The sequence below is a fragment of the Malania oleifera genome, chromosome 1 (assembly GCF_029873635.1).
Source record: "Malania oleifera isolate guangnan ecotype guangnan chromosome 1, ASM2987363v1, whole genome shotgun sequence".
Lineage (NCBI taxonomy): Eukaryota > Viridiplantae > Streptophyta > Magnoliopsida > Santalales > Ximeniaceae > Malania > Malania oleifera.
In genome coordinates, this window is record NC_080417.1 from 77,752,478 (window position 1) to 77,779,767 (window position 27,290).

A 27,290-nucleotide genomic window follows, 5' to 3' on the forward strand; every position below is an offset into this window, starting at 1 on the left:
TATTTTAAGTTGAGTCATTGTGATTTTAAAATGTCTTTTTATTAATTTTTTTTTATTTTTAAGTTTGTGTTCAAAATTTAGTCCTTGTTATTTTAAAATTGAGTCCCTTTTATTTTAAATTGAGTCCCAATTCTTTTTCAATTGAGTCCCGGATTGTTTAAAATTAAGTCTCAGATATATCTAAATTTTAATCCAGGCTATTTAAAATTTTTTAAAAGAATTGAGTCTTGGCTATTTTAAAAATCGAGTCCCTCGTATTTTAAAACTAAGTCCAAGATATTTTAAAATCAAACCCCGGTTATTTTAAAATTGGGTCATTTTGTTTCTAGAAATTAAACTGGGTCCCACAAGACAATCAATTCCTCGTATTTTACACCGGAATACAAATATAAGGAAATATGCTAGAATATCCAATGCAAAAGGAAATATGCCACCATATCCAACGCCAAAAGGAATATGCCAGAATATCCAAATTTCTATTAATTGGGGAATCCACAAATTAAAAAATGAATTTCAAAAACCCTACACCTATAAAAGGGCATGCAAGCAAAGGGGTTTGAAATACAAGAGAACATCGGCAACACTCTCTCTCTCTCTCTCTCTCTCCCTCCCTCCCTCACGCAGCTTCTTCCTCTCACGGTAGTAGCTCTCCGTTCTAGCCATCCTCATAGTCGTAGCCTTCCTCTCTTTTGTCCGCACACCAGTAACCTTGCACCACCATTCTAGCAAGCCCAGGAGCTCCTCCGATAGCACATAGCCACCACCCAGCCACCCTGCCTTGCACTACCATTCTAGCAAGCCTAGCAGCTCCTCCGGTAGCACATAGCCACCGCAGCCTCGCCCAGCTCTTCCTCACCCCCTCTCCTTCTCCTAAAGGTGAGGTTTTTGGGTATGGGTTCTTTTCTTCTTATTTTATTATGTATTTGATTATTATTGCAGGTTTATATGATTATTTATTATTATTGTATTATTTAAGTTTTTATTATTATTATTATATTGTTGCGATTGTTGCTATATATATATTTTGTTTTTGTTTTTTTTTTTTTTATTGAAGCTTTTTTTTTTATTGTTGTTATTGTTGTATTCTTTAATATTGTTATCATGTTATTATTATTACTGTTGTATATGTTTAGGTTTTTTTTATTGTTTTATTTAATATTTTTATTATGGTTGTATATTCATATTTGTTGTGGTGTTATTTAATGTTCATTGTTGTATATTCATATTGGTTGGTTATTTATTTGGGATTTATTGTTGTATTATTTAATGTGTTTTATGGTATATATTCATTTTATTGGTTGTATATTTATTTATGGTATAGATATTATTGTTGTATTAGTTAATGTTTGTATCATTATTCATTTTTATTGTTTGTATATGTAGGGTGTTTATATTATTGTTGTGTTATTTAATGGTATATAGTTTTGATTATTGCATGTTATTTTTAGATTTTCTTAATCACTGTATGTTTTAATTGGAGCTTTAATTATTGCATGTTTTATATAGGGTTTATTGCATGATATAGTTAGGGTTTGGATTATTGCATGATATTGCATTGTGTGTTTTAGGGTTTCATTATTTCCTTGTACATGATCAATTTTAGGGTATTTGAGTATTCCCATGTTATTATTGCATATATATATTTTAGGGTTTTATTATTTCCTTATACATTATTAATTTTAGAGTTTTGATTATTTCCAATTAATATTGCATATATATATTTTAGGGTTTTATTATTTCCTTATACATTATTAATTTTAGAGTTTTGATTATTTCCAATTAATATTGCATATATATATTTTAGGGTTTTATTATTTCCTTATACATTATTAATTTTAGAGTTTTGATTATTTCGAATTAATATTGCATATCAAATTTTAGGGTTTGCTTTTGTTTCCAGGTTATTATCTTAAATTGTTTCCAAGATATCATTATTTATATTCCATATTTATTTTTGCGCTTGAAATGTTTCCATTATATTGATTTTAAGGTTTTAAGTGCTTCCATATTATTGTTATTTATTAATTTTAAAGTTTTGATTACTTACATGTTATTAATGTATATATTATTTTTAGGGTTTGATTTGTTTCTATATTGTACATTTAGGGTTTCCTTTATTGTTGAGTTAATATTAGGGTTTCTTTCATGGTATTATTATTAAGGTGGCATTTTTATGATATTATTATAGTATGTGGGATTATTATTATAGTATGAGATATTATTATTATTGTTTAGGGTGTGTGTTATATGTATTATTAGGTAAGTATATTATTATAATTATTATTATTATAGTATATGTTATTATTATTATTATTGTTAGGATATATGTTATATTATTATTATTATAATGATATGTTTTATTATTATTATATATATGTGGTATTATTATTATAATGGTATGCGTTATTATTGTTAGGATATATGTTATATTATCTATATTTTGTACGTTATTATGTAAAATACACTACTTATCTTAATTTGAGTGTTTATTATCATTTTAACGTATGATGATCAAAACATAAAAAATACATAGAAGCACAATCACTTAAGAACGCAAAAAATTATTTCACAAACATCAAATTCGAGGCTTTATTTTGCTGTAGTGCTTATAATTTCATACACATTAGGGATTGAAACTTCTAAACTTTGTTATAGTTTTTGAAAAAACTTTATTGGTACAATTGGTGTCCGTGTAGCATTGTATATGTTGGCACGGGGGTCGCTTTGGTAAATGTGAATTTATTATTTGCACCTTAGTGTGCATTTAGTTTGATAGTTAAGATTTACTGACTAAATTTAACTATATTTATCATGTTTGATAGCTTGTTTATCATTTGTAAAAGAAAGGGCAACTACAATATCCTTAGATAAAATTAGAGTTACAAATGAATCAAATCAATATCCTTAGTGGCTTGGGAGTTTTCAATTTTAAACTCAACTTGTTTTGGCTCATGACTAGCACAATCAGGCTCAATTTTAAATTTGATATTTCAAATATTTTATTATATTTATTCAAGTTAATAAATTAACTATTGATTCACACTAATAAAATTGAAAACAACTAATAATTATTAGTTTTTTTGTTAATTCGGAAAATGTGGAAAAGGACACTTACATAACAGAAAAAAAACCTAGGAAGATTTTTTTGACGTGGGATATGAAAATAAGGGGTTGAAGTGGGGTTATATAAAGGAGGAGAGAGGTAGAGAACTACAATCTATATGCTTTTGTCTCACATCGAAAGTCCAAAATGCATTTGCTTCCTCAATAGTTTATAAAAGTTAAAAGCCTTGCCCAACTTCCCCTTTCTAACAACTTTCCAACAAGCGTGCGGGCCAGCTCCATTGCGGATTTGCAATGCTAACTAGAAATTGTGGGGCTCAATTCTTGTGGGTTTTCCTCAAATTGTAATTGGGCTTCTTTATCGATGGCTTGCTTTAAATAAAATTTAAAATGACTTTTAAAATTTTGTATATGAAATTGGTCGGCCTTGGTTTTGTTCTGTTTGTGATCTAGGCCGAGTCAATTGGTTACGAAGTTAGCTTACTAGTTAAGAAGTTATTTCATTTTTATTACTAGTATATAAAAAGCACAGTTTACACTTGTTTTGTACTACTAAATTTCCATCAAGAATGCAAAGGACATTTCTCCTTTCTTGCAGCTTCTTTCTCTTCCTTCTACGTGATTGATCTCAGTTTATTTTCCCACATGGTATCAAAGCTTTCTGAGATCAATTGCTGCACTTCCTCAATTATGGAGTGATGAATTTTGGCGATTAAAGCCAGCCTCCTCAATTGAAGATCTCAGGAGTTTCTTGAAGCTCAAAGGAAGGTGACTTGATTTTCTTTAATGGCGTCCTCTTCCTCTACCTCCTCTATCAATCTTGCAGATGATTCTTCAAGTCCTTATCATCTCAATAATGCCGATAATCCTGGCATTCAGCTGGCTACACAACTTTTAACTGGAGAGAATCATAATGCTTGGAATCAATCAATGCAAATGGCTCTACGATCAAAGAATAAACTTGGTTTCATCGATGGAAGTCTTGCCTTGCCATCTAATGTTTTAGATCTAGCACATAATGCATGATTACGGTGTAATGATATGGTCTTCTCATGGTTACTCAATTATGTATCAAAAGAGATAGCAGCAAGTTGTATCTACATTGATACTGCAAGAGAACTTTGGTGTGATTTGCAGACATTGCCTGCAAACTAATGCCCCCGCAAATTTTTCAGATTCAATAGGAAATTGGAAGTTTGGTACAACATGATCTCTTTATGAGTGCATACTTCACTCGTTTGAAGACTCTTTGGTATGAATTTATGAATTACATACCCCTGCCTCCTTATGGTTGTTCAAGAAATTGCAATTGTGAAGTCTTGAAAGTTGTTCTTGACTATCGACAATGAGAATATGTGATGCCTTTCATGATGGGACTTAATGACACTTATGCAAGTGTTCGATCTCAGATTTTGCTGATAGAACTACTTCCTAACATGAACAAATTTTTTTCTTTGATCACGCAAGAAGAAAGATAGCGAGGTATTGAACCTAATGGCAAATTTGCCATTCTTGATTTAGCTGCTCTGGTTTCTACTACTTAACACCCGAATTTTCAGAAGAACAATTCAAGATTAAAGGCCCCTTCGAAACTCAAACTGGTGTGTAGCCACTGTGGCATGATGGGACATACCAAGGAGAAATGCTATAAACCTCATTGATATCCTCCTATGAAAGTTAAGGTGTTATCCAAAGAAGTGGGGCTGAATTGGGTTTATAAAAACTCCTTTAAGTGTTTTTACAAATTTTTAGCTTTTTTATATATTTAAGCAAACACACAAGAATGACTTAGGTTTAAATTAGCCACAACCCAAACACAAACCACATACCAATCACAAAACCAACCAATAAACAATCAACTAATATTCAATGCTTAATCAATTTGTGAAAACCTGCAACTCTTTCTTATTTTAGCTTGTAGCCCTGTATGAATGATTTTTTAATTTTTAAAAGCAGTTAATCAATGTACTCCCTTGAAGGTTTTCGTAAAATATTAACCAACGTACTTTCTTAGATTAAAAGAACAATATCACCGAAATACTTCTGTAGATGGAAATTAGCATTTCAGATTGTATAGCTCAGAGAAGAGTGTTTAGTGCTTCAAAATTTCTCAGCAATTTAGAATGATTGATTGAGCAAGAGAGAACTTTAAGAGAATAAAAGTGCTTTCGGCTTTAGAGCATATTTTTCAATACTTGGTGTATGTTTAATTCATGAAAACATGTATTTATAGGCTCATAAAGCTCAATTCGTGTGGCCCATGTTTACTTGAAGTGTTTCCCAAGTTTTTACAAAATTTGGGGGACAAGAAACTTAATTTTGAATTTTAAAACTTTTTAAAAAATATAGTTGTTAATAGTGTTCGGGCGCTTGGGCTTTCGGGTTCAGTTACCTGAGGTTCTTTAAAACATGAAATTTTGAACTGGAAACAGGGTTAGGTGCCTGAGGCGACAAGGGTCAGTCACCTGAGGGTACACTGCCTCTTCAAGAATTCATCGGAAAATTCTTCAAATGCCTGAACTTATTCTTCAGTCGCTTGAGGAAATTCTTCAGGCGACTAAGCTTTGACTTCAATCGCATGAACAGATAAATTTCCTGTCTTTTTGTTCTATTTTCAAAAATACTTAGCTCTCTTGCTTTGTTGCTTTACAAAATCATTTTTTTAGGGTTTTTAAAAGAAGGTCTTTAAGTCCATGATAAACCCTAATGAGCTTCAAAAATATTTCCACATGGTATTTGGAATGAAGTACTTACATTGATTCATCCTAAAGCCTTAAACATTTTAAGCTTTGAAGTCTTCATATGGTAGTGCTTTGAATCCTCTTTGACATGAGCTTGAGTCAACTTTAGATTTCCAAATGCTTTGAATTATTTTGGTTCTTTTGAGCTTCCTTTGGATCACTTTGAAGATAAGTGTGGCCTTTTGATACTTGGTGATCTTGAACTTGCATTTCCTTTGATATTTTGAACTTTGTCAACTAAGCATTCCTAAAACATCATCACTTAACAACACATGTTAAATCAACCTTCAGTTTTTATCATCAAAATGAGTTTCGAATGCATGTTAGGCCAACAATCTCTCCCTTTTTTATGATGATAAATAAGGAGCAAAGATTAGAAATCCTTTGTAAAAGGCTCCCCCTTTCAATAAGTATGCCTTCTTAACAAATATGAAAAAATAATGATGATTTTGAGTGAGTTAAGAAAAAAAAAAATTAGGCACATATGAGTAAGTTTAAAAATAAGACACAATTTCATTATAGCTCATGTCATGTTCTTATTTTCAATGTAGTGTTCATGTTCATTCCAGCTTTTACTCCCCCTTACTATATGGCAAGTTTTTATATGCTTTATATATGCGCCATAATCTTATTTTTCATTCATGTTTGCTCAAAATTTCTCGCCCTTTGACATCAATCAAAAAGATAATGAGTGGCAAGGACACAAAGTGGTTTAGCACATTAAAAGTATAGTCATATTACGAGCATAGTAATATTACAAAAATTCACAAGCATAGAGAGTACAAGCCAAATTGAAAATAAAAAGCAACATAAACATAACTAAGACAAAGAAAGTGCTTAATACATTCCAAAATGACAAACTAAATCAATTATCATCATCTTCCTCTTCAGTTTTTTCTTCATCTCCTTCCTTTTCATCACATTCTTCTTCATCTCCTTCCTCACTGCCTTCCTTTGATTCTTCATCATCACTCCAAGGAGCAAAACTAGTGTCCATAGGATCAACACCGTGTGATGAGCTAGCCTGATACTTTTTGCTACGAGTGAGGTACTGATTAAGCCTGATACTTTTCCTCCTAAAAGGATTGAACTCCTGATCTCATGTCTCTATTGAAGGTGGCGAATGAGTCTTCGCGGGTGAAGCCTTGCTCAAGAATCTAGGATTGAGCAAAGGCGAGACATTCAAATTCGTCCAGAGTGATATGTAAAATTAGAGCTAGAATTTGAGGAGTTAAAACGATTTTCTTGCCTCTAACCTCAGTAGTGAGAACACTTTCTCAAAAAATCACGTTGGCATAAAATATTTTTACAAGGTTAGGGTACATGCCTTTGGCTTGATAGACAACAAAATTTTTCCAACCAATGTTTCTTAACATAGGCAGTATTTCAGGGAATTCTGAATAAAAAAAGGTGGTGTCGATCACCTCACCAAAGATGGGGTCAATAGAACGGAGAGTAGAATGATAACGATGCTTGGAGTGGGGAGTGACTAGCCATTGCTCGATATTTTTATCGTCCCTTCCGGAGGAGGATCCTCGGCTTGCCATGGTCTTAGTGCGAGGTTGACACACTCTAAAAATAAGCAGCTCGAAAGTTATCCCAAGTATAGGAGTTTTATCGCGTAATATGCAGCCCAAAGGTCAAATCGTCTCCTCAAGGACTTTGGTTTAATCTCAAATTTTACGTATTTCCAATCGAAAATAAAGAGTTATTGAACTCAGTTTAGATTCGGGGCTTCAGAATTGCTTGAGATTTCTTTTGACAAATTAAACAAACATGCTATTTAAACTCTAAAACCCTAACACGCATTGGATTTAACTTCGAAATAAAAACAAAAAATGATAACTTTCCTATTTAATTAAAACATGCAATTCTAAAAACCTTAATCAACAAAAAACGAAATAAACTTTAATGAAACCGAGAACTTGAACCAAGATTAAAGCTTTAACACTACGCAATAAACTAGACACGATAACAAATATTCAGATTTTAATTAAACGAGTTTAATCTAAATAGAACCCGGAAAAAAAATTCAATTTTAAAGAAGACAACTAAATTAAATCTTAATGAAGATATATATATATTTTTTGTATTTTTCTTTTTTTATATTTTTCTAAGAAACGAAACCAAACTCTAATAAATTAAAAATTAACGTAGGTAACAAAAATTATATTTAGAACTAATATTAATTGTTAAGAGAAAAAAATTAAATAACTTAATAAATAGTCATCCAACAAAGATCCCAAAATTTAGAATTTAAATAAAAACTTTATCAAAAGATTAACCAAATCATTAACTTATGTAAGAAAGAAAAAAAAAGAAGAAAGAGTTGAAAGAGGGAGAGAGAGAGAGAGAGAGAGAGAGAGAGAGAGGGGAGTAGAGCCGGTCGTGAAGGAAGTTGAGGGTGGTAGAGGCTTCGGGTGGCTGGTTGCAGTAGCCACAACAGGGGGCCTTTTCGGTTGAAGAAGAGCAACAGCAACCGCCACAGCAGGGTGCCTCTCGGTGGCTGGCTTCTCGGGCTCTCCATGGATGGCTGGCCATGGCAGTGGCTGGAGCAGCAAGAGTTGTGGAGGATGGTCATAGTGGATAGCTCGGATGGAGGGCTTCACGGAAGTAGAACAAGAGGAATGGCAGCAGTAACAAGTAGGGGCCTCGGGATCTTCCTTCAGCAGAACGACAGAAATGCAAAGGAGGAGATTCGAGTCTTTATGGGACAGCAAGAGTAGATAGAGGGTACAGCAGAAGATAGAGAAGGAGAGAAAAGAAGAAGAAGAAGAAGAAGAAAAATAAAAAAATAGCAGCAACAACTGGAGATAGCAGTAGAGGAAATCGAGAGGGAGAACGAGAATAGGGGGAAAGAAGAAAGGAGAGGAAAAGGAAAAGGAGGAAAGGAAGGAGAAGAGAAGAAAAAGAGGAACAGAAGTGGAGTTAAGGGAAAGGAGAAGAGGTAGACCAAGAGGGGGCTTGCAAGGCTGGAGAGAGTTGAGAAAGTTAGAAGGAAAGGAAGAAACAGAGGGGTTACGGGGCTCTAAGGAGAAGAAAAAAAAAAGTTTATAAGGGGGAGGGGGAGCTGCCCTATTCCCAGCGAGCCTATGAAGCATTTGGACCTGGCTGCACGGCCGGGTCACATCAGGTAGGGGTTTTTTTTTTTTTTTGCTTCCCTTTCTTCTTTCCTCTTCATTTTATCCTTAGAGTACGAACATGATTATTTCCATATTAAAGCCTATTTCTTTTGAAGCTCAAAATATGAAAGTTGTAGATAATCTTCTCATCTTTCTTCAAGATTTTGAATCATCTTGATCGGAGTTCGGACGAGAAAATTACGTGCGAATTACAAACTGATATAGGTTTTAGCTCCTGATAATTTCACAGCGATAAAAATATGCCAAAAATTCATAAATTGCTCAATAAAACCCAAATCTTACAAATAGGACACCGTGTTAAAATATTAAGAGTAATTAGGTATTTAATTAAAAATATAAGTCCCAATGCATGAATTAAACTACCCAATTACGCAGTTTAAGTGCGTAATCACACCCCCCAACTAATATTTTTCTAGTTTCTAACAAATAACATGAATGAATTTCAGGGCGGTATCCACAATTACTAACTCCAGAAAACATGAAATTAATGCCCATGCAACACAATCATACCGTTTCACATACAAGGATTTAACCGAATTTCACACAAGCTCATTATATACAATACACACATCTCCGACGTAAGTCATTCATGCGAGTCTTATCGTTATATGGCCACTAACAACAGTATACTTGAATGAAATTAACCAGTGGTACAATTCAGAGTTAATGCGGTCATATAAGTTCGAGTATAAATAGGTGAAATCTCAAGAAATGTGTGATGTGTGTGACTCATTTCACCTAGAATGGTCGTTTTGACTCGGCCTAACTAGTATACCCTAAAAAACACTCAAAAGGAAAGTGTTCGCTCATCATAATAAGGAGGAGTGTCACGATCAAGCATCCCACATATTACAAGGAACAAACGCTAAATATATGGAGTGGACTAGTATGAAAAGGATCTAGCCTATCTGTGAGGTGTCGGGTCCCTCACCCTAGCATCTTTTCACCTATTCATCATGTCCAACCAAGACAACCCTAGATCAACTTATTCATAGCTTGGGATGAATATATCTGAGGCATTAAGCGGTTGAAGAATCTTCGTACATGGAGAATATGTGTCGTGTCCTTGACTTTTTGTGGTATTTGTGTGGAGCAGGCATTGACATTTCATTTCATGTGCATTTTTTCTTATTCTTTCTTCTACTCATTCTTCAAATTTTTCCTTTTCATTGTCAATTAGGAGAGTCATTACACTTCTTTCATTATCTTCATACCACTAATGGGAATTAAGCTCGAATAGTGGTCCAAGAACTAAGTATCTCCAGGGGTGGTTTAGCCTTCACATATTGAGTAAGTTACAAGATCTAGGTTTCTATCTCCCCACTAGATGTCACCTCTAGACTAGTAAGTCAAAAACAGGGACTAGTGTACAAAAAATCATACAGAAGAGAAAAGAACTGAGCTTTGTGAACTATGATTTGATGTTAACACTCAAAAGGACGATAAATAGGTCAAGGATATCTCACAAGGTGTCATAGTCGCCATGGGTGTTCTCTTAATGCTCACAAGGAACCCTAAGTGCAATGAATCACGTGAATGTGTCTATTCAGTTTCATGAGATGCCATGTAAGTACAAGAGTTTATGTAGCTAGATTAACATGAGTGTACTACCAATCAAATCTTCATGAAGTTACAAAGTCATATAAAGAGAAACTACACATAAATAACTCGAGTGTGTAACCCTTTGATTATTTGCAAGTATGTGAAGGGTATACGTCAGTGTTAATCATGGCATAATCATTTATCCTCAATGCCTTTTTCTTCTTTCTTGTTTTTTTTTTTTCAAAATAATATATAAAACCTAACAAGTATACATGCATAGCATCATATGCAAATGCTTACCCCCCCCCCCAACTAAAGTGGGACATTATCCTCAATGTGAAAGCATAAGAGAAATAAAAGAAAAAAAAAATATTGCGCATGGGAGAAGTAGGGTGTACCTAGGTGGAGAAGTAATGGAAAAAAAAAAAAAAACTGAACTATAAGAAAATGTACCTAAAAATTAACTAAAAATAAAATAAGATAAAACAAAATGAAGAGAAGGGAAACATCACAATTGTCTAGCTGAGGCTTTAGAGGAATTTCGTTTGGTGGGTGCAAGTCTATAAATTGAACTTGCGGGGCTCCAAATTTGAGCTACCACAATGAATCAGTCTGCATACCTACATGAAAGTCAACCTCAAATGAATTAATACTCTTCAAAAAACCAGACAATACATATGTAGATTAACTTTCTAGTTTTAATAGGAAAGGATCTTTATTCAGCCTATTTTCTAGGTAATTTATTTCTTTATGAATTGGTTTTTGAGGAAAAGTTGTTGGAACAATTACCTTTAGTTCATTTGAAGCATTAGTATTAAAATTTTTACTTGATTCCATAAAAGTTAAACATTCACCCTTCTACACACCCTCTTTATTGGGTGTACCAATTATCTTACCAGTGCGAGGATTTGTGACTCCTTGAATTTTATTCAAGTCGGGAGTGATGGTTCCATAGCTGCCAAGCTCTGAGGATAAGGTACCATAGGTTGGTACTCCTTATTAGTATTAGCCTCCTCAGTAACTAACTGCTTCACTTCTAGGCCTGCTTCCTCTGGTTTTTCTTTGACTTCATATGTCTTAGTCGTAACTTTAGGTTCTAGAACAACTGGTTGTCTATCGATGAGCATCTCAGGTTGGGAACTTCTTTCTCGCTTCTCGAAGTAATGATGACCTTTGTTGTCTTAAGAGAAATATTATGTATTTTTTGTTGCTGCTGCTGGTATTCTTGAGGACTAGATTGAGGTTCTACTAAAAATTCCCTTTTTTTCTAAAATATTCAATTGCATGCTCATCTCATTAATGGTGTCCAACAATATATTTATGTCATGAGTATACTGATTGATTTAAATTTGCATGAACTGCTGGAAAGCATCCTCAAGGGACATCCCTAGTGGAGCAGGTGTTGCATTAGATTGAAATCCTGATGGTGCACAAGTGTGAGGGATCCATTGTGGCTGATACTAAGGTGGAAGAGTGTCTAGGTAATATGTTGGCTCATATTTATCTCCACCACTGATTGTATTGATAGGTTGTACTATCATGGGTGCCTGATTGTATCGTGTATTCCATTATTGGTCACTTTCAGCTAGGTAATCAAAGAATGATAGTGCCTGGTCCGGTTCCCTGTTGAAAAGTTCTCCACTGTACATGGTCTGGACAAAGTGCTTGCAATTAGGAGTAAGAGTTGTATAAAAACAATTAACTAACCTCCATGATTCAAACTTGTGATGTAGACAAGTACTTAGCTGATCCTTGAACCTCTCTCAGCAAGCTCCAAAAGTCTCGTCACCCTACTGCACAAACTGAATAATTTGTTCCTGCAAAAATTGAGTTCTCTGTGAGGGACAAAACCTATGTAGAAATTCACGCTCCATATCAGCCCAATTAGAGATAGAGTGAGGTCTTAAGGAATTAAACCACATTTGCGCCCTATCCTTCAAAGAGGCAAGAAATAAATGCAGATTAGTAGAATCATCAGTTCTAGCACGAGGAAAAAAAATATTGCAAGTTAACTAGAACTTCGTCAGATGTTGATAGGGGCACTCAGATTTTGTCCTATTGAATTGAGGTAGCAATGATGTCCTCCTGTGGTGCATCATAAAGTCAAGTTCGTCATTAGGTAAAACAGTGTAAGATGGTGCAGTGGTGTATTGAAGGTGCAAAAAATCCATAAGTGTGCATGGTGCAGGTGCAGCCATAATTAATATTTTTTTTGCAAAGCTCAATTCCTTTTTTTTTTCTTTTTTTTTTTTTCATGAGACTAATTAAAATGATGAGGAAAACACTAATTTGAGACTAAGGCCGACATTCCTCGACATCAGTGCCAAAAACTTGACTTACTCTAAAAATGAGCAGCTCTAAAGCTATCCCAAGTATAGGAGTTTTGTCGTGTAATATTCAGCCCAAAAACCAGATCGTCTTCCCAGGGAATGTGGTTTAATATCAAATTTTATGTATTTCCAATCGAAAATAAAAAGTTACTGGACTCAGTTCAGATTCGGGGTTTCAGGATTGTTTGAGATTTCTTTTGACAAATTAAACAAACTTGCAATTTAACTCTAAAACCCTAACACACACACTAGATTTAACTTCAAAATAAAAACTAAGAATGATAACTTTCTTATTTAATTAAAACATGCAGTTCTAAAAACCTTAATCAACACAAAACGAAACAAACTTTAACGAAGCCGAGAACATGAACCAAGATTAAAACTTTAACACTAAGCAATAAACTAGACAAGATAACAAATATTCAGATTTTAATTAAACGAGTTTAATATAAATAGAACCCAAGAAAAAAATTCAATTTTAAAGAAGACAACTAAATAAAATTTTAAAGAATATTTTTTTTTGTATTTTCCTTTTTTTTATACTTTTTTTAAGAAATGAAACCAAACTATAATAAATTAAAAATTAATACAAGCAACAAAAATTAAATCTAGAGCTAATATTAATTGATAAGAGAAAGAAATTAAATAACTTAATAAATGGTCATCTAACAAAGATCCAAAAATTCAGAATTTAAATAAAAGCTTTACTAAAAAATTCATGAAATCATTCACGAATGTAAGAAAGAAAAAAAAAAGAAAAAGAAAGAGAGGAGAGGGAGAGAGAGAGAGAGAGTAGAGCTAGTCGTGAAGGAAGTTGAGGGTAGCAAAGGCTTCGGGTAGCTAGTTGCAGCAGCCACAGCAGGGGGCCTTTTTGGTTGAAGAAGAGCAGTAGCAGTAGCCATAGCAGGGTGCCTCTCGGTGGCTGGCTTCTTAGGTTCTCTATGGATGGCTGGTCGCGGCACTGGCTAGAGCAGCAGGAGCCATGGAGGATGGCTGTAGTAGGTAGCTTGGATGGAGGGCTTCACGGCAGCACATCAAGAGGAATGGCAGCAACAGCAAACAGGGGACTCGAGGTCTTCCTTAAGCAAAACAATAGGAATACAAAGGAGGAGCTTCGGGTCTACAAGGCATGACAGAAGTAAAAAGAGGGCACAATAGCAGATAGAGAAGGATGATGATGATGATGATGATGATGATGAAGAAGAAGAAGAAGAAGAAGAAGAAGAAGAAGAAGAAGAAGAAGAAGAAGACAGGAGTAGCAACTCGAGATAACAACAGAGGAAATGGAGAGGGAGAAAGAGAATAGGGGGAAAGAAGAAAGGAGAGAAAAAGGAAAAGTAGGATAGGAAAGAGAATAGAATATGGAGAGGAAGAGAAGTGGAGTTAAGGGAAAGGAGAAGAGGGAGACCATGAGGGGGCCTTACGGGGCTAGAGAGAGCTGAGAGAGTTAGAAAGAAAAGGAGAAATAGAGGGGTTGACGGGTTCCAAGGAGAAGAAAAAAAAAATTTATAAGGGGGAGGAAGTGCTACCCTATGCCTAGTGAGCCCAAGAAGAATTTGGACCTAGCTACATGGCCGGGTCAAATCAGGTAGGGGTTTTCTTTTATTATTATTATTTTTGCCTCTCTTTCTTCTTTCCTCTTCATTTTATCCCTAGAGAACAAAGATGATTTTGACCATTTTAGAGCCCGTTTCTCTCAAAGATCAAAACATAGAAGCTGTAGATAATCTTCTCATCTTTCTCTCAAATTTTGAATTGTCTCGATTGGAGCTTCAACAGGAAAATTACGTGTGAATTATGAACTAATGCCGGTTTTAGCTCCTAATAATTTCCCTATGATAAAAATATGCCAAAAATTCATAAATTGCTCAATAAAACCCAAATATTACAAATAGGACACTGTGTTAAAATATTGAGAGTAATTAGGTATTTAATTAAAAATATAAGCCCCAATGCATGAATTAAAACACCCAATGACGCAGTTTAAGCGCGTAATTAGAGACATTGTTGTATGCTTGGGGATTTAAGGAAACAATCCAAGGGGAATCCTAGAATCCGAGAGGAAGAGAGTAGGAGAAGGGGATTGAAGCTTTGGTTGATAGCCTGAAGTTAGGGTTTCGTGCTTTAAAATATATAGATCCCGTGACTTCAGAAGCTTGAAGAATGAAATTAGGAATAGCTTCCCAAGAGGGGGGGGGGTGAATTAGCTTTTAAAACTTTCTTTTAACTTCTTTAAACACTTAACCAATTCTTTAACTTGTTAGTTTAATTTCACCAATCACACAACTTAATTAAACAACCAATCAATTAAACACAATCTTCAAACCAAACAGTTAATTTATTTGCCAAGTACAAATCAAACAACAAACAACCAAACCAAGATATAAAGTATTCAGCACTTTGGTAATATAAGATCTTGAGATAGTTTGTTTGTTTATATAAGCCCAGTGATTATGAATTTGTAAGCCCTGTAGTTTATAATCTATACTTAGCTGATATAGTATTTACTTCTTCAATATGTTTTTCAACAACACATTCACACTCTTCTCAATATTCAGAACTCAATTAAACTCTCAGTTAATTTATCCTTGATCTGTTAACCAAGTAATGTACTCCCGTATGGTTTCCGCAAAATATGGTATAACCAACGTACTCCCTTTCGGTTTCCGCAGCCCAAATCAAAATTAAACTTTAGTTTACTTGATTTCTATATTACGTAGTATATATGATTGTCAAATTAAACCAACCATGCAATTTAAATATGCTCTGAAAATAAAGAATAGAAAAAGAGAGAGTGAGACCGAGATTTTTATGAGGTTCGACTTATACCAAACCTACGTCCTCGCCTTTGGCAAATCACCAAAGGATTCACTAAACTTGTTCATTTAACGGGCAGAACAATACCTTTAAAGCACTCCATGGTTAAGGCTAGAGCCCACCTTCTCGAAATGATATTCCCTCGTTCGGTCACTCCTTACATAGGCTAGAGCCTGCCTCTCTAAGCAATGTCCCCTTGCTTAGTCAACGATCCAAACAACCCTTGGAATCGTCAATCTACGAGAAACAAATCAAATATTTGTGTTCAAATAATTTGCTCCTAAAAGAGCTGATTAGTACAACAATTCAAAACTATATACTTCAAAATAAATAACAATATGAATAATCAAATTGAAGCTCAAGAAAGTATATCACGAATTTAATTCTTTCAATGAATGAAAGATTTCAGAATTGTAGCACAAACTTGGTGAGTAAAATCAAAAGGAACTCAGTAAGCTTCGTGCATGTTGAGATCAAGAGAGAGTCTTGAAAATTTGAGAGCAATTTGAGAGATTTTGAATTTTTTCTGAATTTGAAATCTTGATCTACTGATTCAATAATATTTGAGGCTTATTTATAGACTTTAAAAGGTGAGTAAATTTGTCCCCAAATGTTTTGAAATATCCCCCAAGATTCCATAAATTTTGAGCCATAAATAACTCCATTTAAAAATTTGACTGTTATGAGAAAAATCAGAATAGCCACGTGGCAGTCGCCTGCCCCAAACCCCCAGTCGCCTGTCCTAGTTCAGGCAGTCTACTAGTTGCACACATGCTGCTGTCAGCTTCATGCACCCTTCTTATTTTCGGCCATAACTTTTTATTTATGACTCCAAATTTTATGATATTGGTATCAAACGAAAGATAAGAGAACATATACAACTTTCATGTTGAACACTTTTTAAAATAAATAGTTTTTGATAGAGAAAAATGCACCTCAATACAGATATAGAAAAATTATCAGCATTTTGAAAATCCTCTTTTTGATGCTTTTCATTCCAAAAAATGATTCTAACCTTTTTGAAATAATTTTTGATCTTATAAAAATAATTTCCAAGTATGTTTTAAGGTATCTAGGTCTAATAAATTAACCTAAGAGCTTCATGTATCCATATTAAAATTATTTGAAATACTTACATGAAATTTCCTATAAACTCCTTCAAATTTCCAATTCTTAAATTCCTTAAAGTCTTTATGCTTGCTTCATCATTCTTTAAGCTTTCATCAAGTTCTCTTTAATCCTCATGCTCTCATGATCTTCAAGCTTTATCTTTAAATCCATTTTTGAATCCATGCTTCAAGCTTCATATTGAATTTTTCATCAATTCTTTAACGCTCTATCCTTGAGTCCTGAAAATATATCACTTAAACAAACACATGTTAAGTTCTACTTGTTTGTTAGCATCAAAATAGGATATTAAGCCATGTAAGGCCAACAAAGATTAAGTTCAGGCGACTAAAGATTTACAAAATTGGAATGTCAACAGGTAGCAGTTCCTTAGTCACCTGAGGTCTGCTTGCTCAATTTCCTAAGCCTCTAGTTTATAGTGGTCAATCGCCTGAGCTTCCAAGCTCAGTCGCCTGAAGTCCCTAATTTCTTAGTTTTCTCATTTTGCTCAATATGAAACCTACCTAAATTACTTCCCTGCCATGTAACAGCCGAAGTTCTCTTCTAATGGATATAAATCTTTCTTCAGAGAGAATTTTTGTAATGTATCTGCCCATTGATCATTTGTGTTTATAAATTCAAGTATGATATCTTCTTTTTGAACATGATCTCTTAGAAAGTGGTGCCTTATGTTAATGTATTTTGTTCTTAAGTGTGATATAGGAATTTTAGAGATGCTTATAGCACTGGTGTTATCACACTTAATTTGAATGGTGGAGTATTCTAAATTGTAGTCTTTTAATTGTTGTTTCATGTATAAGGTTTGTGCACAACAACTCCCAGCAACTACATACACAACTTTAGTTGTGGATAAGGCTACAGAGTTTTGTTTCTTAGAAAACCAAGATACTAAAGATCGTCCCTATGGGGGTGACGAGTCCCACTTGCACTTTTTCTATATATCTTACACCCTGCATAATCGGCATCCGAATAGCTAATCATTTCGAATCCGGTTTCCTTAGGATACCAAAGTCCTAAATCAATTGTTCCTGTCAAGTACCTTAGGATTCTTTTTATAGCTATTTGATGTGATTCTTCAGGTGTGATTGAAAACATGCACACATGCAAATACTAAACATTATATCGGGCCTACTAGCTATTAAATATAGCAAACTTCCTATCATACCTCTATACTATTTCATATCTACCGGTTTCCTTTTTTCATCTTTATTGAGGCTTATTGAAGTACTTATGGGGGGGTCCCTATGGGTTTTCTACTTTCCATATTGAATTTCTTAAGCATATTTTTATATATTTAAATTGACTTATAAAGGTTCCATTTTTAGCTTGTTTGATTTTTAATCCTAGGAAGTAGTTCAACTCACTGATCATGCTCATTCCAAATTCTTCTTGCATGCATTTAGAAAACTCTTTACATAGATTATCATTTGTTGCACCAAAAATAATATCATCTACATAAATTTGGATTATGAGCATGTCATCTTTGTAAGATTTGATAAACAAAATACTATCAACCTTACCTCTAGAAAACCCTTCATCTAGTAGGAATCCAATAAGTCTTTCATACCAAGCCCTAAGAGCTTACTTTAAACCATATAAGGCCTTAGTCAACTTGTACACATATTCAGGTTTTGGTATGTCTTCAAAATCCGGTGGTTGTTCTACATATACCTTAGTCAACTTGTACACATATTCAGGTTTTGGTATGTCTTAAAAACTCGGTGGTTGTTCTACATATACCTCTTCATTAATATAGCCACTTAAAAGTGCACTTTTTACATCCTTTTGATATAATTTAAATTCCTTGTGAGATGCATAAGCCAAGAGCATCCTAATTGCTTCCATTCTAGCTATGGGACCAAATGTTTCATCATAGTCTATCCTTTCTTCTAGGTTATATCCTTTAACTACTAGTCTAGCTTTATTTCTAACTACAATTCCATTTTCATCCTTTTTGTTTCTAAATACCCATTTAATTCCCATATTTGAATGATTTTCCGGTTTCGGAACTAATATCCATACCTTGTTTCTTTCAAATATATTTAACTCTTCTTGCATGACAATTATCCATGAATCATCACATAAAGCTTCTTCTACATTATTTGGTTCATCTTGAGTTAAGAAGGCATAGTGATTGCATAAATTTTTCAAAGGGGATACTGTAGTTATTCCTCTTGATGGTTCTCCTATTATTTGATATTTTGGCTGATTTTTTTTTTTTATATATATTTCCATTCTTTAGGTAGTTCAATATTTTTAATAGCATCATTTGGCTTTTCTTCATTTTCTTCATCTTTTCTTTCTACAAACTCATCTTGTTTTTGAATAGCTTGTTTTTCTCCAATTTTTATTGATTTATTGAATGGGCTCTCTTCATCAAAGGTTACATGAACTGATTCCAAAATTGTAAGAGTTCTTTTATTATATATTCTATATGCTTTGCTTTTTAATGAATATCATAGGAATATCCCTTCATCAGCTTTTGCATCAAATTTGCTTAAGTCATCTTTATCATTTAATACATAGCATTTACATCCAAAAACATGAAAATAAGTGATGTTAGGCCTTCTACCTTTCCAAAGTTCATAGGGAGTTTTATTCAAATTTGTTCTTATAGAAACACTATTTATGACATAACATGCAGTTTTTACAACTTCAGCTGAAAAGTATTTTGGTAGATTATGTTCATTTAAAATTGTTCTTTTAATTTCTTGAAGTGTTCTTTGTTGACTCTATGAGTCTAATCCTATTTTGATAATGACAAATCACTTGGTATTTGATTTGTGCATTGAGATTGTGAATAGGAACAATATTTAGCATGCACTGAAGGATAGAAAGTCATGGAAGTCTTGAAGACTAAAATATATACATCTTAGCGAAATCCATGGAACTAAAAGTGTTGAAGAATGAAGATGCAAGCAGCAAGTTCAAGATCGTCATGGGAATGGGTATTTAGAACTAAATGTATTAACATATTTCATATGATTTAATTTAAGGCTCAAAATATACCCTAAACTGACCTTAGGACTCATACATCTCATGAACATCTTGAGGGGATATTTATGGACTTAGAGAGTTTTTAAAACCCCGAAAAATATTTTATAAAAGAGCAAAGAAAGGGAGCAAAAATAGATTTTTGAAATTAAAAAGGAAAATCCAGAAAATGTCTTATTCATAAGATCGAACTCCCTAACCAGTCGTCTGAATATTCAACTTCAGAAGACCGAAGTTAAGCTCAGTCGTCTAAAGAATTTCTTTAGAAGACCGAAGATTAAGTTCAGTCATCTGAAGAATTTTTAGAGGAATACAGAAACATGCAAAAGCACACCAGAAGACTGAACCCTAACTTCAGTCGTTTGAACCCGCAACTTTAGAAGTCTGAACCCAAACTTTAGACGTCTGACCTTGTGTCCAGGTTTATTTTTTGAAGCACTAAGAAATTTCAGCCGTATGAGCTCTAACCCTCAGTCATATGAACTTACAGGAAGATTAAAATTTTCATTTTTAATGGGAGAACACACGAGTTATTTCCACAATCAAGTTGATCCAATGGTTAGAAATCATCCTAAGGACAAGGTTACCTTATATAATCAACATCTAAACCCTTATGCCACTAAGAGAAACGACCTTTGGCATACAATTGAGCATATTGTACCATTTAGCACAACGTGGGAGAACTTTGATCACACTGCTAAACTTTGATCACATTGCTGAACTTTGATCACACTGCCCCTAAGAGTTTTTCATCCCAAGATCCATTATTGAATATCAGTTGAAAGATTGATCTTGAGTGTGCTTATATTAAATTGTTTTGACAAGATCACTATTTGAGAAAAGTTTTTGCCACTGGTTAAACCATTTTGATTCAAGTGTGTATTCAATTAAAAACTAGATATTTTAGATATTACAAAACCACTTGATTAAATATCCTTGTGTTCATAACTATATATATTATCGAGGGATATTTTTTGAAAAATATTATATTAGGTTTTTGATCTTTGGAACTCATATTATATATATTTTGCATAGTACAAAGATCATACTGTGATTGGATACTAGGAAGAAAACTTATTGATTTAGATCTTGTTTTTTAGTAAGATCACATTTGGTATTCGTGCATCTAGTAAGTTGAACTAGAAACCTAATTTCTCCAAAGCTTTTACTTATATCATTATTTGGGAGATTTGATAAAAGGGAATTTGTATAGAAGCATATCATTCATATAACGATTACATCGTTACATACATAGTGAGCTTCAAGTTTTATCATATGGATATGTGCTAGCTTTTCAATTGTACTCACTAACTTTGTTATAAGAAATATTGAGTTGTTTTGCAGATTTGAAATTCTATATTGTAATTACAGTTTGGGTTGTGAACCAGATGAGGAGGAAGTTGTGCCTCTTGTAAGCAGCGGATGTAAGGGGAGTTCTATCCCCATTAAAGGAGTAGGGATTTAGTGGAATCCTTAAGTGGTTGCTCAAGGCGAGGATGTAGGCTGGGTTGGTTGAATCTCATAAAAACTATGTTTGCCTTCTCTCTTCATTTACTCCTTTTATTTTCTACAACGCTTTTTGTTGGCCTTACAAGGCTTAAAATCTTGTTATTTTGTTTTGATGTTAACAAACAAGAAGAATTTAACATATTTGTGAGTAATGTTGTCTCAAGGCTCATATATGAGAAAGTAAGGTCAAAGTGCTCACAAGGATCAAATGAAGCTTAAAAGAGTCAAAGCATGGATTTAAAGATCAAAGCCTGGATTTAAATATGATATATTAAAACTTGGAGGATATAGGACATGAATGATTTGTTGAAAGCCAAGGAATGTTAAAGCCAAAAGAGCCAAAGAAAAGCAAAGTGAGAAAGCCCAAAGAATATTAAAGTTTGAAGACCAAGAAAGAGTCAAAGCAAGCATGAAGACTTGAGTGTTAAGAGTTTGTACATGAGATATTTCTTAAAAGGATCCAAAGACTATGCAAACACATCTTCTAATGCCTACACAAACACCATATGCTATCAATGTAAGAAAAAGAGGCATATAAAATTTGAATGTCCATTTAAGACGAAAGGTGTTAAAACAAAACAAGTATGGAAGATAAAAGAAACATCTCTTGACAAATAAACTAGACTCAAGAAGGTATGGGTACCAAAAGTGAAATACTAACTTCATACCAACATAAAGAAAATAGCATTGTTGGTTCAAAATCATAGGATGATTCTTTACAAGGCTTAAATTAAAAAAATATTAAGAAATATCAAATTGAGCTTATTACTTAAGTACCTTGATTAAGAAGAAGATATTTGAGAATGAAAGCCTATATGTTACGTGCTTACATGCCTATATGATATACTCCATGCTTATGTGATGTGCTGATATGTTATATGCTACATGAGTATGACTTGACTTGACTTGACTTATATTGATAATTTATGGCTCATTATATTGCAAACTTGAGCATGATTATGAAGCTAAATCTTGATATAAGGAGAATAGAGTTTGAGCATGAGATTTTTGAGCATGAGTATGAATCTTGGTATAAAATTAATTTTTGACTATGCATGCTAATAATGAATCAAGTGGATAAATTTGTGTTGTGCTGCTCTTTATATTGGTATCCATGAGCTATGAATGATATTTTTGATATCCATGAACTATGCATGATATGATATTAGCTTTGGTATCTATAAAGTTCTTTTTTGGTATCACATTTTAAAAATTTTAATTGGTATCACAATGTAAAATACTCAATTGGTATCACAAATTGATATTTAAGAATGATAAGCATTGATGATGTTAACATGATATTGGTATTCAATGATTGTGTTCATGAAAACATATAGGATAAGAATCAATATATGAAGCATGGATAATAAACTTAAAAGCATAATTGGTATGAAATCTAAATGTATTAAATTCAGGGGGAGTATTATGACTTATTGTTTGTATTATGGTTCTTCATTAATTATTAAATTGGAATCATGGAATAAATAATTACTATCATGAATTATTATGCATGCTGAAGTTTAAAGAACTATACTTTTTATTGTTGCTCATAGCCTTTGTATTTAAAGTTTTACTCTTTTTGATTGATGTCAAAAGGGGGAGAAGTTTTAGGCATTGCAAAAATTGAGCGTGATATTAAAAATTGGAAGTTTATTGAAATGATATATCTAAAGAAGGATAAGTACTTGATGTTGATTGATATTGATATTAAATAATGTGATTTTGATTTATGAGCATGATATGTGAAAATATTTTTTTAAATGATGTTTATTGAAAGGGGGAGCCTTTTTAAGGTTTACTCAAAATTTTTGCTCCTTGTTTGTCATCATAAAAAAGGGGGAGATTGTTGGCCTTACAAGGTTTAAAATCTTGTTATCTTGTTTTGATACTAACAAACAAGTGGAATTTAACATATTTTTAAGTAATGTTGTCTGAGGGCTCATATATGAGAAAGCAAGGTCAAAGTGCTCACAAAGATCAAATGAAGCTTAAAAGAGTCAAAGCATGGATTTAGAGATCAAAGCATGGATTTAAAGATGATATATTAAAACTTGAAGAATATGAGGACATGAATGATTTGTTGAAAGCCAAGGAATGTTAAAGCCAAAAGAGCCAAAGAAAAGCAAAGTGAGAAAGCCCAAAGAATATTAAAGCTTGAAGACTAAGAAAGAGTCAAAGCAAACATGAAGACTTCAGTGTTTAGAATGTCAAGTCTTAGAACTCTTTATGTAAGTACTTTAATGTTTAAATATCGTTTGAAATATTATGAAACTCTTAAGTTAACTTCTTGGACCTAGATACCTTTTAAAATATTTGGAAAATATTTTTATAAGGTCAAAAATTATTTTAAAAAGGCTAGAATCATTTTTGGAATGAAAAGCACCAAAAGGAGGTTTTTCCAAATGCTTTCAGTTTTTATACATCCACATTGAGGTACATTGTTCTCTATCTAAAACTCCCTATTTTAAAAAGTGTTAAACATGACAATTATAGGATATTCTCTTAGATTTCTTTTGGCACCAAGAACACCTAATTTGGAGTAATATAGAAAAAATTATGAGCAAAATACTGAAGCGGGGTCATAGCTGTTAGCTAACTGAACACTTTTCACAGGAGGAGCTTCAACTGACTGAACAACAGACAGAGCCACTTCAGATAACCAAAGTGTAACTTCAGATGACTAAACATTAAGTTCAGTCATCTGAAGATTTTTTTCTGAATTTTCTAAAAAGCCAAAACCTCCTCAGACGACTGAACCCGAAAGTTCAATCATCTGAACACTGTTGTAATGACCCAGAATTTAACTAATTAGAAAATATAATGAATAAAGTGGATTAAAGGAAAATAAGGGATAAAGGAAGAATTTTCAAGGAAAAGTAGGCCTCGTCGACAAATGTCCTGTATTCGTCGACGAGTGTCCTTCTAAGTTCGTCGATGAAGTTTGCTTCTTGTCGACAAAGAAATCCCGAGAGAGAGTTTTGGAAACCCTGAAATTCATCGACGAAGGTATTTTCACGTCGATGAAGACTCTATAGCACCTCGTTGACGAATCGACCTGTCTCATTGACGAAGCTCTGCCTATAAATTGAAATTCTTTCATTTTCAGAGTGAAAACTCGGCACTCTCTCCTCTCTCTCTCTCTCTCTCTCTCTCTCTCTCTCTCTCTCTCTCTCTCTCTCTCTCTAAAAATGATCCCCCTGCCTTCTCTCTTCGATTTCAGGCTGATTTTGACCCGGTTTGACGATCTGGAACTGCCACGAGGTTCGTGGGATCATTCTCTTCAAGGCTGTTGGAGTTGATCGTTGGGTTGAGGGGTTTGGTAAACATCCCAAAATCAAGGTAAGTGAGTTAGTTTGGGTTTTCCTTAACGAATAATGTTGTATGGAGTCTAGGAAGTAGTAAATAAGTATTTTTCTTAAGTTTTGAGTTAATTGGAATTTATTTTAATTAAGTTAAGATTTTTGGATTCAAGGTCCAGATGAACGCTGTGGGTATCTATTCGGGGTTCCTACAGGCATAGTTGAAAGTTAGGTAAGGGGAAAACTTATATATTAAATCAGGTTTTTTCATGAATTAAAATTAATTATGCATTATTTTTGTATATATGTGTATATGTGAGTTTAAAATGCCAGCCACAAAATTATGTTTTCTAAGCCTAGGAATGTTTATATAGTCATGTATATGTGAAAATGAATGAATGGAAGTGGAAAGGAATTCTTCTAAGAAATTAATTAAGAAATGAAATGTATTTTTAATATATCAATGTTAACTATAGGTTGGCTTATTCTGTGAGGAATGTATATGGATTTTACTGCTAAAACTGTGTGGCATGAGATTCTGTGGAAATATATGTTAGATATATGAGATGTAGGTTAAGTAAGTAAAGCTTATGAATAAAATGTGATATGGACAATGATGCTTGTGTGTGTTAAATGCAACCATGTAAATGTAAGACAACTGAAAAACAACCATGTTAGCAGATTCTAGTGCATTTCTATGTGGAAACTAACTGTAGTAAATTATAGCACATATTTATGTGGAAACTAACTTATGATGGCTAAAGACCAGCTGTACTACGAAGTAATGAAATGAAGTGTTATGCAATGAAATGACAATGGAATGACAATGCAATGAAAAGAAATGTGAAACGTGAATGATAGGAATGGGAAGGAGTCACTTAAAGTGAAACGAAATGTAAAGCTAAGTTATAAACAGGAATGAATGTGTATGAATGTATAATAACAGAAAAGAATGATGTATTACGATATTAGAAGTATGTATGTACTTAGAACATGTTACGATTGGGCAAAGTGAACTTTTCGCTTGAGGGCTTAGTGAGGAAGGTGAGTGCACTAGTAGCTTCAGATGTGGTAGTAGCTGCATAACATACTAGGGCAGAGGGAACCTATTTGTATGCGCAGGTAGATTTCCCTATCCTTAGGGCCTTTTCCAGTAAACTATTTTTGAATGCGTATGTTCGAGATTAATCTAACACTCGAGGGCTTAATAAGTAAGGTAAGTGCCCTGGTATGCTTTAGTTGTGACCTTAGGGTTACCTATGTATCAAAGCAGAGGAGTGCTACTTGTATGGGCGGGTAATCACCCTTATTCTTGAGTAATCTCGTGGGTAAATCTTTGCATGTGATTGTTTAGGTTTAGAAAATGATTTCAATGTTATATGATGATTTGCAAATGAAATAAAAATGATATCTATACACCTCATGTTAGTCACACGCTGTTTAATATGTATGTTTCTTCCCTTACTGAGATGTGTCTCACCAGAATATAAATGTTTCTTGTTCAGGACATTCGTTTGGCTTAGGAGCTCGAGGGTATTTTAGCATTTTGAGGACTTTATAAGAAAGGGTATGCGTTAATCATATTTTGGGCATGTATATATTTTATGTTTTATGTGGTTATGCTTTAAGGATGTTGTGAGAGAAATGGTTACGAACATACTGAAATGTTTTGGAGATGTTTATATATATGGAAATGCAGGTGATGTTTAAATTTTATGGATTTCTAGTTAGGATATAGTAAACTCTGGTATATTACGGTATTATGGAATGTCGGTGTTATGGTATATGTTATATGGAGATGATGTTTATGTTTTTCCACTACGTATGTATGTTAATGATTTATGATTTAACAGGATAATATCAGGTATAACGTACCGGACCCCGGTGTAGGGGTTCAGGGCGTTACATTTTGGTATCAGTGCAATCGTTTTGGGAAATTTGAGGATTTAGGAAATGATTTATACCAGAAATAGTTGATAAGGCCTCAGTGTTAGAAAATAGTATCCAAAGCATCACTGAGCCTTCAGAGCAGAACAAGAGACCTGCACCATATGGTTTTTAGTCTGAGGCTAGCTAGGGATCAGCGAAGAAAGGGAAAGAAGCAATGGGCTCTGTATTCCTGAAGTGTGATTAGATCCATAAGGGCGAATGCTAGTATGGAACTCTGAATTTCTATAGGTGCGGTAAGCCAGGGCATCACAGGAAAGATTGCCGAGAACCCTTGCCTGTGGTACTTGCTCAGAATCAGGATAATGGAAAGCAGTAGATACCACATGGAAGAGGTGGTCCACCTCGATCGTACACACTTCGAGCTGAGGAGGATGCCATCAGAGAAGCAGGTATGAGATAATTTATTTTAATGAATGATGATAATTTATTTTAATGAATGATGATTAAATGACTTATGTGATTATATGCATGTTAAGTTCTTTTAATGGTATGTAGTAAATGACTTTAAGTCATGTAAAAGGATAATTAGATAGTAAATTTTGAGGACGAAATTTCTTAAGGAGGGGAGAATGTAATGACCCAGAATTTAAATAATTAGAAAATATAATGAATAAAGTGGATTGAAGGAAAATAAGGGATAAAGGAAGAATTTTTAAGGAAAAGCAGGCCTCATCGATGAATGTCCTGTATTCGTCGACGAGTGTCCTTCTAAGTTCATCAACAAAGTCTGCTTCTCATCGACGAAGAAATCCCAAGAGAGAGTTTTTGAAGCCC

At 33.6% G+C, this 27,290-nt stretch overlaps 1 long non-coding RNA gene across 2 annotated transcripts; it reads left to right on the top strand.

The window, feature by feature from the left end:
* Window positions 1-561: 561 nt before the first annotated feature.
* LOC131148243 (uncharacterized) lies at window positions 562-4,268 on the top strand. Of its 2 annotated transcripts, XR_009134993.1 has the most exons (3): window positions 564-876; window positions 3,662-3,831; window positions 3,943-4,268. It is a non-coding gene; the product is annotated as an uncharacterized LOC131148243 (long non-coding RNA). The 2 variants fall into 2 exon arrangements; XR_009135055.1 differs by having other exon boundaries at window positions 562-876; window positions 3,662-4,268.
* The last annotated feature ends 23,022 nt before the right edge of the window (window positions 4,269-27,290 follow it).